Here is a 19,194-nt window from a genome sequence, read left to right as displayed (position 1 = left end):
ATGAATAGATTCAAGAAATTAGATTTGGTAGACAGAGTACCTGAAGAACCATGGATGGGGGTTTGTAACATTTTACAGGAGGCAGTGACCTTAACCATCCCCAAGAAAAAGAAATGCCAGGAGGCAAAGTGGTTATCTGAGGAGGCCTTACAGATAGCTGAGAAAAGAAGAGAAAGGCAAGGGAGAATGGGATACACTCCACTGAATGCAGAGTTCCAAAGAATAGCAAGGAGAGATAGAAGACCTTTAAATGAACAATGCAAAGAAATAGAGAGAAACAATAAAATGAGAAAGATTAGAGATCTCTTGAAGAAAACTGGAAATACCAAGAGAACCTTTCATGCGAGAATGGTCATGAAAAAGGACAGAAAGAGTAAGGACCTAACAGAAACAGAAGACATTAAGAAAAGGTGGCAAGGATACACAGAAGAACTATACAAAAAGGTCTTAATGACCTGAATAACCACAATGGTGTGGCCACTCACCTACAGCCAAATGTTCTGGAGTGTGAAGTCAAGTGGACCTTAGGAAGCAGTATGAAGAACAAAGCTAGTAGAGTTGATGAAATTGCAGCTAAGCTACTGAAAAAGCTAAAAGATGATGCTTTTAAAGTTCTGCATTCAATACGTCAGTAGCAGCCACAGAACTGGGAAAGGTCAGTTTTCATTCCAATCCCAAAGAAGGGCAAGGCCAAAGAATGTTCAAACTACCATACAATTGTGCTCATTTCTCATATTATCAAGGTTACCCTCAAAATCCTTCAAGCTAGGCTTCAGTAGTATGTGAACTGAGAAATTCCAGATGTACGAGTTGGATTCAGAAAAGGCAGAGGAACCAGAGATCAAATTGCCAACATTTGTTGGATCATGGAAAAAGAAAGGGAGTTCCAGAAAAATGTATACTGCTTCATTGACTCTGCTAAACCCTTTGGCTATGCAGATCACAACAAACTGTGGAAAATGCTTCAGGAGATGAGAGTACCAGACCACTTTACTTGTCTCCTGAGAAACCTGTATGCAGGTCAAGAAGCAATGGTTAGAACCAAACATAGAAACACTGACTAGTTTCAAATTAGGATAGGAGTACAACAAGGTTGTATATTGTTACCCTGCTTATTTAACGTATATGCAGAGTACATCATGCAAAAATCTGGCCTGGATGAATCATAAGTTGGAATCAAGATTGGTGGGAGAAATATGCACAACCTTAGATATGCCAATGATATAATTCTAATGGCAGAAAGTGAAGGTGAACTAAAGAGCCTCTTAAGGAAGGTGAAAGAAGAAAGTGAAAAAAACTGGCTTGAAATTCAACATTCAAAAAACTTAGATCATGGCATCTGGTCCCATCACTTCATGGCAAATAGAAGGGGCAAAAGTAGGAGCACTGATAGATTTTTATATCCTTGGGCTCCAAAATCACTGCAGACAATGACTACAGTGCACTGGGACGACCCAGAGGAATGATATGGGGAGGGAGGAGGGAGGAGGGTTTAGGATGGGGAACACATGTATACTTGTGGCGGATTCATTTTGATATTTGGCAAAACTAATACAATTTGTAAAGTTTAAAAATAAAATAAAATTAAAAAAAATAATAATAAAGTTGTACAGACCTTGATATATATAAAAAAAAAATTCTTGCTCCTTGGAGGAAAGGCTATGACAAACCTAGATAGCATATTAAAAAGCAACGACGTCACTTTGACAACATGGTTAAGTGTTGGTTTACCATGGTTTTTCCAGCTATGGAAAAAGCTATGACTTTTCCAGCAGTAATGTATGGATGTGAGAGTTGGACCATAAAGAAGGCTGAGTGACATAGAACTAACTGATGCTTTCAAAATGTCATGCTGAAGAAAACTCTTGAGAGTCTCTTGGACTTCAAGGAGATCAAACCAGTCAATCCTAAAGGAAATCAGCTCTGAATATTCTTTGAAAAGACTGAAGCTGAAGTTGAAGCTCTAATACTTTAACCATCTGATATGAAGAGCTGACTCATTGGAAAAGACCCTGATGCTGGGATTGAGGGCAAAAAGAGAAGGGGACAGCAGAGTATGATATTGTTAGATAGCATTTCCAACTCAGTGGACATGAATTTGAGCAAACTCTGGGAGGTAGTGGAGGACAGAGGCGCTTCAGATGCTGCAGTCCATAGGGTCGCAAAGAGTTGGACATGACTGAGGAGCTAAACAGCAACAACTTCAGGTCATCTCAGATAATAGATGAAAAATGTAACACACTTAAATATACTTTTCGCTTAAGCACAAATTGCTTTGAATGACTGAAAGTCTTAGACACCCTTTATCTTCCAAAGTCCTTTTCTGTGTTTTTCAGTTTGGAGTTCAGAATAAAGTTGTTTATCCAAGTTTTCAAGGTATGATGTTTTGGTGGGATATAGTAGGGGTGGTGGAAAGAAAGATGAAAAAAGAAAAAAGAAAAAAAAAAGAATAAAGCAGACCACAATGTATCTCAAAATTAAGTCTGAATCAGAGAGAAGAGGATATAAAATGACTAGAGTGTCTTCTCCCCTTTCTTCATTTTTTCTCTAGAAAAAATTACTGTATTCTTTCAACTGTGTTTCTAATTCTATCAATCTTGCATTCAGAATGTGCCAATAGCTTGAAAGCCTATGCAATAAAAACCTTTCCTAGGTGATTACTGTAATGTATATTAGATCATAAAATCTAGAACATCAACTTATAGCAATTGATAATTCCAATATTTTATACCTGTTATACCATGCTGTACCATACCATTTCAAGCATGAATTTTAACTTTGATTCCCATAAATCAGTTCCATCATGGCAGAATCCTGAGCACAAAAATCTCATAGGGATACAGATATTTTATTTAAGTTTTTAATAGTGCTTATAAATTTAGTGCCTAGCCCTGGAAACATTAGAATCAAAACTGATATAACGCTGAGTCATTGATGTAAGGAAATACAGGCTGTTTAGTTCTTGAAGAGTCTGACATTGAAAACAAGTTAGCACCATGCTAAGTGAAACAAATCAGAGTAAGATAAATACTGTAGAATATCACTTATTTGTGGAATCTGAAAAAGACAACAAGCTAGTGAATGTAATGTAAAAGAAATGACTCACAGCTAGAGAACAAACTAGTAGCTACTGGGGAAAATTGTAATGTAGGAGTGGGGAACTGGGAGCTGCAAACTATTGGTTGTAAGATCAGCTCAAGGAAGTATTATATAACATGGGAAATATAGGTAGTATCATAAATATAAAATAGTACAAATATTTTGTAGTAACTGTAAATGGAAAGTAACCTTGAAAATTGCACAAAAAAATTTTTAAAAAGGAAACAGAAGTAAGACTACAAAGATTCTATCTGAACTTCCAGATGACTATCTGACTTGGTCTGACTTAATAGAACCTGTAATTACTAAACTTTACATATTCATTTCAAATTTTATCAGGCAAATCCCTAGTAAAGATAAAATGTCATTATTTATAATCAAAGATAGTTATAGTTGTCAAAGAAGTTTTAGAATTTGTTTGAGAAGGGGCAAGTTGCTAAATTCCAAGTGGAGAGTTTACTTTTGGAAGTGTTTTCTTGTTTACTGTCTCTCCTTATTTCCCACTCCCCACTTAAGGAGCTGTTTCCTCACTCTGAACACATTGGCATTTGAGAATTCCATTCCCACAATCTACTTGATTCACAGACTTTCCAGTACTCTGTTGTGGTTTAGAGCTGAAAAACCAAGCATGAGAACATACAATATCCAGTAAATGCCAGGATTACTGAATGAAATCATTAAAGTCAAGTGGGGATTGCAAACTCTGAAAATTAAAACATGAGAACATCTGTTAAAATTCAATTTGTGTTTCTTTGAGAAAAATAATAAATCTGATTAACTCAGTGTAGCATCATAAAAGAATAAACAGAAGATCTTGATGAGTAAAATTTATTTGGCAGATGGTTCAACAAGTTAGGATCTGGGATAATTCTTGGCAAGTTTCTTTAATTTCTTTGAAAAGTGAATATAAATCAAGAAAATTCCCAAGCAACAATAAAGTGAGCCTGAGAAACTGTAGTCACATAAGTTTTAAGAAGTGATGGAAAACGATGAAGGTCAGCCAGATTATTTGTAAAGAAAAGGAAGAAAAATCAACTGAGATGCATTTCATCAGCAAATATTTTAAGTTACCAGGAAAGTTAAAAGCTTAGTCCTTTTAAAGTTGTTTGTTTACTTAAGCTTTATTTTTACAAACTATTTCCCCCCCACTCTAAGAATGGCTTTGTTAGCTTTTCATTCTTCTCCTCAGCACTCCTTTATGCTTTATGGTTGGCTCTTTCTCATAATGACAAGATGAAATCTTTGTAGGATTTCACCAAAGATCAGGTTTCTATACAATATATATCATGTACATGCAAAAAGTATCACATATTCCAGGACTGGTGTAAACAATACGTTTAACTTTTACTGTCTCTGTGTGTGTGCTCAGTTGCTCAGTTGTGTCTGACTCTCTGTGACCCCGTGGATTGTAATCTGCCTGCCTCTATCCAGGCAATTTTCCAGGCAAGAATACTGGGGCGGGTTGCAATATCCTGCTCCAGGGGATCTTCCTGACCCAGGGATCAAATCCGTGTCTTTTGCAACTCCTACGTTGGCAGGAGAATACTTTACTGCTGTACTACCTGGGAAACCCTTTTACTTTTTAGAAACAGTCAAATGCCTGACAGTCCTATCATAAATATTTATCATTGATCTTTCTCTGACTTCCAAATTAAGGTGTGATATCTCTGTTCTCTGCTCCAGAAATTCTTATTTTTTTCTTGTGGTGGCAAGTTTAAAAACAGTAAGAAAGAAATATATGATTGATTTTGCATGCTTTATTATGGAATATGATTTCATTACTGAAAGTACAATTTCCTTAAGCCACGCCAGCATAGGTGTCAGATGGTTATCAAGTACCCCTTCTGCAGCTGACCCTTATCATCTAGGGTCCTAAAACATCAGCTCTATGCCACCCACTCTCATCCCTTTCACTTGAAGCAGAACAAAGGAAGCTGGGATGCTCACAAAATTCTCCTTGGCCTTTGATTTTGTTCTCCGTGATATCAGGTGCTGCAAATAAGGCTATTTGGTGTCCAGTTTCAAGCCCTCTGGTCTTTGAGCTCCTAGCTCTAGATTTCTCAAGGATGCCTGGTATTTTTGTTGAAACCATCTGGAAACATAAAGACCTGCTACAAGTCATGAAACAAGGCTCTCCATGAGGATACTTCCACTTGTTCACTTTTACCCAGATGCTATTTCCAGGCCTGGTGCCCCTCCAGTGTCAAGTTGCAATGTTGTTATCTGTCCTTCCTTTTTTTTTTTAGCTATCTAGGCTCTAGGCTGAAGTTGAGACAAATTCCTGGGAAATTTCACTGTTCTCCCCATTCACGTCTTCTTTAACACAGAGAAAGCTCTAGCCCTTTTTGCTCCACTTTCCTGGGTTACCCCAGCTCCAGCTAACTTCCCCCAACCTCATTCTAGACAAACTCAATGCTGCTGCTGCTGCTGCTGCTAAGTCGCTTCAGTTCAGTTCAGTCGCTCAGTCATGTCAGACTCTTTGCGACCCCATGAATCGCAGCAGCCAGGAATTCCTGTCCATCACCAACTCCTGGAGTTCACTGAGACTCATGTCCATCGAGTCAGTGATGCCATCCAGCCATCTCATCCTCTGTCGTCCCCTTCTCCTCCTGCCCCCAATCCCTCCCAGCATCAGAGTCTTTTCCAATGAGTCAACTCTTCACATGATGTGGCCAAAGTACTGGAGTTTCAGCTTTAGCATCATTCCCTCCAAAGAAATCCCAGGGCTGATCTCCTTCAGAATGGACTGGTTGGATCTCCTTGTAGTCCAAGGGACTCTCAAGAGTCTTCTCCAACACCACAGTTCAAAAGCAGCAATTCTTCGGCACTCAGCCTTCTTCACAGTCCAACTCTCACATCCATACATGACCACAGGAAAAACCATAGCCTTGACTAGACGGACCTTTGTTGGCAAGTAATGTCTCTGCTTTTCAATATGCTATCTAGGTTGGTCATAACTTTCCTTCCAAGGAGTAAGCGTCTTTTAATTTCATGGCTGCAGTCGTATCCAACTCTGTGTGACCCCATAGATGGCAGACAAACTCAATACATTGCCAGTATTTTCTCAGTCTTCCTTTTGGAAAGGAAACAGCGCAGTGCTGACTTTAGATACAGAGTATTTCCATGTAGCATTTAAACAAATAATGATACTATGTGCAGTTGTGTACAAGTGGTTGTTGTTTTATGTTTTAAATTTTGTGCATAGTTGACACAGCATATGATAAAGACTGAAAGTAATAAAAAAGTGCAGTATTAAAAGTGCATTTTCCTCCCATCCTTGGTCTCTATGTGTGTGCTTCTTCACCTCAGAGGACACTCCTATACTTAATTTTCTATGTTCATTTCTAGAGATAGGTAAAAGACATACATATATGAAGGAGCAGGAAATGGCAACCCACTGCAGTATTCTTGCCTGGAAATTTCATGGACAGAGAAGCCTTTCTGGAAAAATTTAATGGACAGAGGAGAAATCTCATGGGACAGTCCAAGGGGTCCCAAAGAGTCAAACATGACTGAGCATGCACACACACACACATACACACACACATATATAAGCATATTTATGATTTTCATACAAATGCTAGTATGCTTTATATTTTCTTTCTCATTTTGCTTTTTAAAAGTTTGTGAAATACAATAGAAATAATTTCATATCAGTATCACAGGTCTGTTTTATTCTTATTAGTGGTTAGAGTATTCTGTTGCATGAATATACCATATATTAAAAATAATCCTTCACTGATGATCATTGATGTTTCTTTCCAGTCTTTTTATTACTACAATGATGTAGTCAGTATCTTTGTACATTTGCTATTCAATAAAAGTTGAAAATGAGAAGGGAAATTACTGGGTCAAAAGATATGTGAATTTTATATCTGGGTAGAGATTGTTAAATTTCCCATGCCAGAAATCATACCAATTCATACTCCTTACAATGAGTGGCTGCTGCTGCTGCTGCTGCTAAGTCGCTTCAGTCATGTCCGACTCTGTGCAACCCCATAGATGGCAACCCACCAGGCTCCCCTGTCCCTGGCATTCTCCAGGCAAGAACACTGGAGTGGGTTGCCATTTCCCTCTCCAATGCATGAAAGTGAAAAGTGAAAGTGAAGTCGCTCAGTCATGTCCAACTCTTAGCGACCCTTCTCTAAACCTCACCAACATCATGCATATTTTAAAATGAAATAGTTGGTCTTTGTGAGACTCATAAACATTGTTATTTCATTGTTATGCACTAAGAGAGCAAAGAGGTCAACTGTGATCTTCCTAAGAGTGTATAGGCATAGTCAATGAGTCCTGATTGCTCCTAATTCCACTCCTCACTAGTTTTACTAATATTGTGCATTCAGGTGTGTTTTTTACTTCTCTAAATCTTATTTCCTTGTTTCAAGTCAGTAATATTAATAACTTACTATGTGTAACTACTACTATATACTTAATTCAATCTTTACAAAAAATCTATAAAGAAGCTATTAGCATCTTCATTTCACAGATGTGAATAGTTTTCTCATCTTTATAAAAACCATTTTTAAAGGATGATATGAGAATTAAAGGATAAGCTTCATGTAAAACAATTAGCAAAATACGTAGTTGTAATGCAGTATACATTATTATTTTTGTATTAATATAGACATAGGAAAAGGATTTATCACTATAGGTATGAAAGAATAGATCTTAAAAATATGCTTAGCACATTTAATTTTTTTATTATACTAAACTTCCAAAAGCTAGAGTGAAATGTTTAATATTAATTTGTAGCTGATGACTTTCAGCCTCTATTTCTTCAGTTATCTCTAGGGTTAGCCTCTAAGTCTCAACAAAATTAATTTAAATGTACTGATTTAAAAAAAAATGCTGAAATTGGTCATCAGAAGTAGGAATGCTGTTGCAAAATAAGAATTAAATATATGAAATCCATAAGAAGATATCAATTTTCCACTTTATTTCTGGAGGGCATAATCTAATACTCCTTTAGTCATACCCAGAGTTAACAAATGATGATATTTTTGCCGTTTTGCTTTAGTCTAAGTGATTCACCATTACAAAGATGAAACCTTTCTTCTCCCATTGTGGAGAAAAATTCTTGACCTGCCCCCAAAGCTAATCTTGTCATGAATTCAAAACATATCCAGGTTCTGTTTTCATATATTCACATATATTTCATCCTATAAACATATGTATTTTGAGATGTGAATTGCTTATTCACTTTCAGTTCAGTTCAGTGGCTCAGTCTTGTCTGACTCTTTGGAACCCCATGGACTGCAGCACGCCAGGCTTCCCTGTCCATCACCAAATCCCAGAGCTTGCTCAAACTCATGTCCATTGAGATGGTGATGCCATCCAACCATCTCATCCTCTGTCGTGCCCTTCACCTTCCACCTTCAATCTTTCCTAGCATCAGATCTTTTCTAATGAGTCAGCTCTTCACATCAGGTGGCCAAAGTATTGGAGCTTCAGCTTCAGCATCAGTCCTTCCAAAGAATATTCAGAGTTGATTTCCTTAAGGTTTGACAGGTTTGACCTCCATGTAGTCCAAAGGACTCTCAAGAGTCTTCTCTAACACCACAATTCAAAAGCATCAGTTCTTTGGTGCTCAGCCTTCTTTATGGTGCAACTCTCACAGCCATACATGACTACTGAAAAACCATAACTTTCATTATATGGAGCTTTGTTGGCAAACTAATGTCTCTGTTTTTTAATATGAAGTCTAGGTTGGTCATAGCTTTTTTCCCAAGGGGTAAGTGTCTTTTAATTTCATGGTTGTAGTCTCCATTTACAGTGATTTTGGAGCCCAAGAAAATAAAGTCTGTCACTGTTTCCATTTGCCATGAAGTGATGGGACCATCACTTTAGTTTTTTTATGTACTCTGCACACAAGTTAAGTAAGCAGGGTGACAATATACAGCCTTGACATATTCCTTTCCCAATTTCCAAAGAGTCTGTTGTTCCATGTCCGGGTCTAACTGGCACTCCTTGACCTGCATACAGATTTCTCAGGAGGCAGGTAAGGTGGTCTGGTATTTCCATCTCTTGAAGAATTTTCCTCAGTTTGTTGTGATCCATACTAAGGTCAAAGGCATTAGTGTAGTCAATGAAGCAGAAATAGATGTTTTTCTGGAGTTCTCTAGCTTTTTCTATGATCCAACAGATATTGGGAATTTGATCTATGGTTCCTCTGCCTTTTCTAAATCTGGCTTGAACATCTGGAAGTTCTTGGTTCACTTACTGTTGAAGCCTAGCTTGGAGAATTTTGAGTATAACTTTGCTAGCATGTGAGATGAGTAAATTGTGTGGTAGTTAGAAGATTCTTTGTCTTTCTTTGGGATTGGAATGAAACTGGACCCTTCCCAGTCCTGTGGCCCCTGCTGAGTTTTCCAAATTTGCTGACATATTGAGTGTACTACTTTAACAGCATCATCTTTTAGAATTTTAAATACTTCAGCTGGAATTCCATCACCTCCACTAGTTTTGTTCGTAGTGATGCTTCCTAAGGCCCACTTGACTTCACAATCCAGGATGTCTGGCTCTAGGTGAGTGACTACACCACTGTGGTTATCCAAATCATTAAGATCTTTTTTATATAGTTCTTCTGTGTATTCTTGTCACTTCTTAATATCTCTTGCTTCTGTTAGGTTTATAATGTTTCTGTCCTTTATTGTGCCCATCTTTGCATAAAATGTTCCCTTGGTATCTCTTATTTTCTTGAAGAGCTCTCTAGTCTTTCCCATTCTATTGCTTTCCTCTATTTCTCTGCATTGATCGCTGAGGATGGCTTTGTTATCTCTCCTTGCTAGTCTTTGGAACTCTGCATTCAGATGAATGTATCTTTTTTTTTTTTCTCCTTGCCTTTTGCTTCTCTTCTTTTCTCAGCTATTCACTTTAATTAAAATTAAATTTATTTATCCTGGCTTGTAATATTAGAGATTTGAAGCATTTCCAAGATGTACTATTATAAACAACGTTACACAAATATGAAAGTGAAAGTATAAGTTGCTCAATCATGTCTGTCTCTTTGTGATCCCATGGACTGTAGCCTGCCAGGCTCTTCTGTTCATGGAATTCACCATGCAATACTAAAATGGTTCCCTCCTCCAGGGGAACTTCCTGAGCTCAGTCAGTTCAGTTCAGTTGCTCAGTCGTTTCCAACTCTTTGTGACTCCATGGACTGCAGCCAGGCTTCCCTGTCCATCACCAACTCCCAGAGTTTGCTCAAATTCATGTCCATCAGGTGGCTGATGCCATCCAATCATCTCATCCTCTCTCATCCCCTTCTCCTCCTGCCTTTAATCTTTCCTAGCATTAGGGTCTTTTCCAATGAGTCAATTCTTCACATCGGGTGGCCAAAATATTGGAGCTTCAGCTTCAGCATCAGTCCTTCCAATGACTATTCAAGACCAATTTCCTTTAGTCTTCCCTTCCCAACCTCCTTGGGCTTATTTCCTTGTTTATGGAGAATATTTACCTAGAAGCCAAATTGCTAGGTTATAGGGAATTTGTTTTTCACCTTTACTGGATATAGATAAATTTCCTCTTATTTAATTGATGTGTAGTTGATTTACAGTGTTGTATCAATCTTTGCTGTACAACAAAGTGATTCAGTTAAATTTAAATGGTTGAATTATTCATATCATTCAAGAAATATATGATAGCTTCCATTTTTTCAACAAATTCATCAATACTATGTATTGTCAACTTTGAATTCCATGTCAATCTGATAAACATGAAAAGCATCATGCTTAAATGTGTATTTTTTGTGTAATTCTCTAGTATTATATTACTAGAGAAGATGAATATTTTGTATTTATAAGCTTCGGGTTTTCTTTTCTCTGAATTGATCATTTTCCTATTTGGCTTTTTATTGTTTTGTTCTTCTTATAGTCACCATGTGGTCTAGATACTAAATATGATTCATCTGTCACATTTTTAAGTTTATCATTATATCCTGGGTAGTTTTCAGTTTGGAAGTCACAAATTTTTTTGTATACCAATCTTTTCTTAAGGTTTTGGGGGTTTTTTGTATCTTGGTTAATGAATCATATCTTGATCCAAATTACTAAGATAATTTTCCTCCTATAGTTTAAAAAATGTGTATGTATCTTTACATTTTTTTTTTTCTCATTTGAAGCATTTTGTTTTGCTATTTGTGGTAGAGGGTTATTCTTGTTTTCAAATCTGTATGGCAAGCTGATAGTCCCAGTACTGCGTATTGCTATATCTGTGTTTCTTGTACTAATTTGTAATATTTTCATCATATATTAAGCCTCCTTGATAGTTCTAAGCTTTCTACTGTTTCATTGACCCATTTGCTTGTATAGTACTATATAGTACTGAGAGTACTATTTATTAAACAATATAGATTTGTATGTCTCAATGTAAATGTTCCACTTTGTCAAAGTGTATTTGGCTAGCCTTAGGCTTTGCTTCCATAAAACTTTCAGTAAAAGTGTGTCAAGATAGATTATTTAATAATTTTTATTAGAACTTGTATGTATTTGTCATCTTAATATGCCAAATATTTCTGCCCATCCTTTCTTGCCATTAATTCCAGGTTTTTTAATGTTTTTCTATAACATCTGTAATTTCCACATTAAGATTAGGCATATATTTTATTGCATTTATTTTTAACATGTTGTATTTTTGTTGTTATGATAAATGAGATATTTTTTCTATTAAATTTTCTATTTGGTTAGTGATAGTGTTGATTACAAACTCTATTAATATCTATAGATTTTCTTGAATTTTCTAGGTAGACATTCATGTTGTCTACAAATAATGCATTTTATCTTTATTTTTCTATGTATTTTCATTTTGGTTAGAAATTTCAGTATAGTACTGAATAGCTGTAGGGTCATCCTTACCTTTTCCTGATTTACATTAAATATGATGCTTGCCATGAATTTTTGGTGATATTCTCTATTAGACTAAGGAAGTCTACTCTTAGTTTTCTGAGAATTTTTATTGTGAATGTGTGTAAAATATTATCAACTGATTGTTTTTGCATCAGTAGAGACAACTGAAGTTTTTTTCCTTTATTCCATTAATACAAATCACATTTATTGATTTTATAATATAAAGGCACCTCTATATAGCTGAAATAAATCAGTGATAAAGAATCTGCCTACCAATACAGGAGACTCTAAAGATGTGGGTTCAATCCCTGATCAGGAAGATTCACTGGAGTAGGAAATGGCAACACACTCCGGTATTCTTGCATGGAAAATTTCATGGAGAGAGGAACCTGGCAGGCTATAGTCCATGGGGTCACAAAGAGTTGGACATGACTATGAATGCACCCACATATCATTATCATATATATTATATGATTCTGATGAATTGTTATTATTCTTAGTTTACTGTTGGATCGTACTATTATATTAACATGTTTATGTCTGTATTCATAAATGAGGTTAGTTTATTATGTATTACAACTGCCTGTTTTTAACGTTAGTCTCATGAAATGAATTAGGTAGCTTTACCTCCCTCTTTTATTCTTTCACACTTTTCCTTCTTTCTTTTTTGGTTTATTAAAAATACTGAAACAGATTTTCTTGCAACGGTACATGGTAAGGCAAGAGGATTTGACTACTAATTGTTTGGTAGTTGATTATTCAGGGTTTCTGAATTTCTTTCTAAGTCAACATTATTAAGTATTGTGAAGAGAACTTCTATTTCTGTTGTCTGAAGTTTTCTTGATGTAAAATTGTTCATTGTATGTGAACCATGTTTCTTTTAACTACTAAAATTTGTTATTTGTATAAACTATTTTTCTTGGTTGATTTACTGAATTATTTTCTGATTGCATTGACTTTTTCAAATAAATTGCTCTAATATTTGCTTATTTGTTTGGCTGTTTATTAGTTTATCAATTTTGCTCTGTTTGTGATTGTTTTGTTCTTTTATCTTCTATAGGTTTTCTTTCTAGTTTTTCAATTTTAATTTTTGCTATTTATTCTGTATATTTTACAATTTCCACTTTAATTTTTCAGTTATTTGTGGATGTGATACATAGTTTCAAAAATATGTTCAAACTAAAAAATATAATTTATTGCTAATTTAATTGCAGTAATGGCTAGAATGCTTTCATTTAATCTTTTTCTACCTAGCTTCCCCATTAATGTTGCCAAATGGTATTTTACTGTCTCCTTTAACAATATTTTACTTTTATAATCAACCATTATTTTTTCCATGCATTTTCCTATTATTTCAGAGCATTGGTTTTATGATTTTAAAAATCTGCTTCAAAATTAAAAATGTAGAAAAGGGCCTGTGGTGAATTTCTCCATCATTTTTTTCTATCTAACCAGTTCCCTTCTCCTCAGAAAGTTTCAAAATTATCAATTTCTTAAATATATGGAGGTAGTTAATCAGGGAAATATATTTCAATAAAACTCTTAAATACATGTCATTATGGGCAGAGAAAAGTGTATATGTGCAGTTAATAAACCCCAACTTGAGGGGATATAAAGATTAAATAAAGCATTGTGTATAGATATGAAAGTACTTAATATAACCGACACAGTACATGTTCAAGCAATGAGAAAAATACGTACAGATTGTAGTATTTTTTTTTTGGTTTATGCAATTTCATTGAAGAAACATAAATGAATTACTAGCAGAGCTATTAGTTGATCACTCATCCACTGACAACTTGCATCATTTGTTCAGTGATATATTAAACAGAGTATTGGAAGATAGATTAACTAATAGCTCCAAGCCTCCAAACAATTTAAATGAAAATCACAACATGTTTTGAGACCCTATTTTGGAATACAAAGGGTGTTTGACTTCGAATATCCATTCTCTGTAGAACAAGAACAGTTCATTCCTTTACTGACATGCATAAAATACATCACATTTTCTGTTCTGCTGCTGCTTTAAATTCAATGTCAATTCTCCAGCCACATCAGTTATGAGTGTAAAGTATATCAGATCAGATCAGATCAGTCGCTCAGTCATGTCCGACTCTTTGCGACCTCATGAATCGCAGCATGCCAGGCCTCCCTGTCCATCACCAACTCCCGGAGTTCACTCAGACTCACGTCCATTGAGTCAGTGATGCCATCCAGCCATCTCATCCTCTGTCGTCCCCTTCTCCTCCTGCCCCCAATCTCTCCCAGCATCAGAGTCTTTTCCAATGAGTCAACTCTTTGCATGAGGTGGCCAAAGTACTGGACTTTCAGCTTTAGCATCATTCCTTCCAAAGAACACCCAGGGCTGATCTCCTTCAGAATGGACTGGTTGGATCTCCTTGCAGTCCAAGGGACTCTCAAGAGTCTTCTCCAACACCACAGTTCAAAAGCATCAATTCTTCGGCGCTCAGCCTTCTTCACAGTCCAACTCTCACATCCATACATGACCACAGGAAAAACCATAGCCTTGACTAGATGAACCTTTGTTGGCAAAGTAATGTCTCTGCTTTTGAATATGCTATCTAGGTTGGACCTAACTTTCCTTCCAAGGAGTAAGCGTCTTTTAATTTCATGGCTGCAGTCACCATCTGTAGTGATTTTGGAGCCCAGAAAAATAAAGTCTGACACTGTTTCCACTGTTTCCCCATCTATTTCCCATGAAATGGTGGGGCCGGATGCCATGATCTTCGTTTTCTGAATGTTGAGCTTTAAGCCGACTTTTTCACTCTCCACTTTCACTTTCATCAAGAGGCTTTTGAGTTCCTCTTCACTTTCTACCATAAGGGTGGTGTCATCTGCATATCTGAGGTTATTGATATTTCTCCCAGCAATCTTGATTCCAGCTTGTTTCTTCCAGTCCAGTGTTTCTCATGATGTACTCTGCCTCAAATCTCTAACAGTGGAAGGCTTAAACCAGAATGGATGCTGCTAGAATAATGCTGCTTCCTTTGATGTGACAACTCAGAATCCATCTCCCTCCCTCTCAGATGATTCTTCAGCATGTTAGAGCAGTGAGGACTGGTTTTAGTCTCATAATCAAGTTAGAGTGAAGACATTGGCCCCATAATACACATGTTCCATTTTTTAAAAAATTCTGAATCTTGGGCAACTCTTCTCTTGTAAGTACGTTACAGTTTCTAAAAGCAGATATTTTCTAAAGCTGGAAGAACTTAAGTCTTCTCAGATGAACATGTGAATGAAAGGAGGAAGGTAAACAAAACATAAAATTAAAAAAGATGAGGTCTGATAGGGGAGCAGCTCGATAAGAAAATCAAAAAAGGAACAGTAATTTAAAGTTTATTCCAGATACAATGCAGGTTATTCTGACTTTAAGGAAGCATCACATGGCATACTTCTGAGTCCATCCCCTAGATATTCTGTTGTACTTATCTCTGTTTTACAGATCCATGCCATCTTTGGCACTATGGGGTCATCTGGGTTTGGATCACATAGCAGTGAACAAATGGATAAAAGTACTTTAGAAATAGATAAAGCAGGAGACCACTGTGATCTTAGACTATCAAGACAAATGCTGCCATTACTGTTAATATTTGGATGATAAATTCTTATTGTAAATGCAACCTGAGGTGATTTGAATGGGTAGTCTGTAGGAAAATGAATTGTCAAAAAGAATACACCTCCTTGATATGGGCTGTCACTACGTCCCATAATTGTGGCTTGCCAGTGAAACATATCATCCCCAACTGGACCTACAGAACATTGTGCTGGAGGGTCATGGGCCAAATCACTAAGTTCCTTATTAATCCGTTTCAGCGCCATAGTCTGCTTTCTGTCTGGTTCCTCACTATCATGGTTTGTGCTCGAAGATCCAGCCAAAACTCTTGATTATTCTGGCGGCTTGGAAGGATTGTCTGTTTCACACTGGCTCTGTCAGACACAGGCTCTTGGTATTGAGGAGGCAATCTCAGGAGAACCTCAAGGCTGGCTAACAGGAACTGTCTGTATTAATTATTATTAGGGACAATTGATGATTTTTATGGGAGGTGGAGAAGGCAATGGCACCCCACTCCAGTATTCTTGCCTGGAGAATCCCATGGATGGAGGAGCCTGGTGGGCTGCAGTCCATGGGGTCGCTGGGAGTCAGACACGACTGAGCGACTTCACTTTCACTTTTCACTTTCATGCATTGGAGAAGGAAATGGCAACCCACTCCAGTGTTCTTGCCTGGAGAATCCCAGGGACAGGGGAACCAGGTGGGCTGCCGTCTATGGGGTCGCACAGAGTCGGACACGACTGAAGCGACTTAGAGCAGCAGCAGCAGGATAGTCATTAGGAAGACAGATTCATCATCAGATACTCTTGGTTTAGAGTCTCTGCTTTGCCACTTTCTATTGTGTTGTCTTAGACAAGTAGTTAACCTCTTGAATTCTTAGATTTACTATGAAATGGATATCACAATTATATTTAACCTATTCGAATTTTCACAATTAAATGAAATCATGGATATAGAGTATAGACACCTAAATTATGATATTGCTTGTAAGATAATAGGCTCTTCTTCTTCTCCATCCCCTCCTTCTCCCCATCATCACCATCATCATACTAGTGATAGTAATTAGTGATAATTATAATTTTAAAAATTACGCTCTTTATTTGAAGGACCAGAAAGTGATTAAGTTTAAACTGGTAAGATAGGCTGACTTCAAATTAGGAAATTTCAAGACTGACAGCAGTGTGGCTCTCCCAGCCTTAGGGCATTCAAACAGTTGTATTCAATTAGTTTATTGGGGGGAGAAGGCAATGGCACCCCACTTCAGTACTCTTGCCTGGAAACTCCCATAGACAGAGGAGCCTGGTGAGCTACAGTCCATGGGGTCATGAAGAGTCGGACACGACTGAGCGACTTTCCTTTCACTTTTCACTTTCATGCATTGGAGAAGGAAATGGCAACCCACTCCAGTGTTCTTGCCTGGAGAATCCCAGGGACAGCGGAGCCTGGTGGGCTGCTGTCTATGGGGTCGCACAGAGTGGGACATGACTGATGTGACTTAGCAGCAGCAGCAGCAGTTTATTGGGAGTTATTAAATTGTGTAATATAAAATATATTTGTGCCCATTTTGCAGAACATGAAAACAGAACTACGTAAATGACAGATGGTCAATCTGTGGATTCCTAGGGGACCTTGGAGATCATGGGGGTTGCAGCCACGTTAATAAGTATTGCCTTATGCAACTTTCTGTGTCTCCACAACACTAGCTCCAGGCAAGACTACAGCTTTAAGGTATGCATATGGTGGGTGGGAGAAGACTGGGGTAGATGGCGAAGATTGATCTAGGTAGGAGGTAGGCTGATTGCCAGATTCCCCAGGGTGATAGAGAAAGCTTTTTGTTATAATTTAATAGAAAGTCTTATGCCAAAAATGTTCCCATAAATAAATACATATGTTGGTTCTTGCTGAAAAATGCAAATCAGATGGTTTTGATGTTTTAATGCTTACTTGAAATACCTTAAATAACAATCACAAACATTTATGTGTGTACATATATACATTTCAATGTATACCACATTAGGCACATAGAAAGCATTTTATAAAATGGCATAATAAGACCCACCAGTGTCCTGACATCAGGCTGAAATTCAAATCAAATAATGCAACCCTGGAAGCACTGTAGGAACTTTCATCACCATATCAAGTATTCATCAGACTTTACCTTAGGCTGTATTTAAAAAATCACAGTCTGAAACAGACAGAAACAAATATCTGGTTTGTCTGGCTGCATCATTCCTATTCTAAAATGTTATAATCTTATACTTAGAGGGCATCAAAACAATCTTGGACATATGAAATACACCAGTATTGGATCCAAACTCTGACTCTTCTCTATCTAGTAGAGCTGACTTGATCTTTCTTTTCTATTGTGAAGCAGAAATTATAAAAAACTGTCTGAGATTAGGATATTAGCATAAATTATGGAGATCTGGTAGTTAAACTGAACTAAGATTGTCCATTCCTCATAAAACATCTGTAGAACACAATGGTGCTCTTTGGATATTAGTTGATTGGCATAGATGACAAATATATACAATTTGCTTTATTGAAACTTTCCTGACATAACCAAAATGTTTTCTGAGCTATGGTGGCCAATGTACTTCTGAATAATGCATTCATAGCAATGAAAGATTGCTTTTTAAGGCTACTGACTGATCAGCAAATTGCAAACTTTACCAAATACAATGTAGATTGATAACAGATTTTATCTTTGAATTGTAGGATAAATCAACATTTAACTTTTTATGGAGAAGTGACTAAAATCAATAATAATGATGACTATAATGATTGCCATTATTGTTACATACATTGTAACTGATATATAAGTCTTAGTACAAAAAAATACATACTAATTACCCCACAATGACACCATTAAGTAACTTAGAAGTGGTCAGAGAGCTAAGAAATAGCTGAAACTTAATAATGGGCACTATGTTCAGCCTTAAGAACCCCTTTTCCTACTGGGGAGTAATTATCATCTATTCCCAAATCAAATTAAGTGCTCAATAAAAAAATATATTATGACCTTCTGGTGCACCTTTTTATTGCTTAGAATGGAGTGCCAATGACACCAGATAGTTAATGTAACTATCTCACAATCTGACTTTTCTCAAAAATGTTCAGGGGAAGCACAGGAATAACTTAGCAGAAACTCTCATAATCACAAATTGGAAAAAATAGCCCAAGTCCATATTTTAATAATGGCAGAAGGTAGTGTCAGCTCTCTAAACATATTTCAGAGCCTCAGGAAGGAAACATGAAAGGCTATTCATTTACAATATTTAAAGAGCGCATGGATGATCAATCATGTCTGACTCTTTTGCGACCCCATGGACTGTAGCTCACCAGGCTCCTCCGTATTGGGATTTCCCAGGCAAGAATACTGGAGTGGGCTGCCATTTCCTCCTACAGGGGATCTTCCTGACCCAGGGATTGGACCTGCATCTCCATTTGCCGACAAAGATTCATGTAGTCAAAACTATGGTTTTTCCAGTAGTCATGTATGGATGTGAGAGTTGGACCACAAAGAAGGCTAAGCACCAAAGAATTGATGCCTTCAAACTGTGATACTAGAAAACATTCTTGAGAATCCCTTGGACAGCAAGAAGATCAAACCAGTAATCCTAAAGGAAATCAACCCTGAATATTCATTGGAAGGACTGATGCTGAAGCTCCAAT

At 36.9% G+C, this 19,194-nt stretch overlaps 1 pseudogene; it reads right to left on the bottom strand.

Moving 5' to 3' along the window:
* Positions 1-14,854: 14,854 nt before the first annotated feature.
* On the bottom strand, positions 14,855-15,796 carry LOC113897818 (annotated as a pseudogene).
* Between the last annotated feature and the right edge of the window lie 3,398 nt (positions 15,797-19,194).

The sequence above is a fragment of the Bos indicus x Bos taurus genome, chromosome 8, assembly GCF_003369695.1.
Source record: "Bos indicus x Bos taurus breed Angus x Brahman F1 hybrid chromosome 8, Bos_hybrid_MaternalHap_v2.0, whole genome shotgun sequence".
In the NCBI taxonomy this organism is placed as follows: Eukaryota; Metazoa; Chordata; class Mammalia; order Artiodactyla; family Bovidae; genus Bos; species Bos indicus x Bos taurus.
Note: the sequence above shows the minus strand (reverse complement) of the source record. Positions and strands in the feature narration are given on the sequence as shown.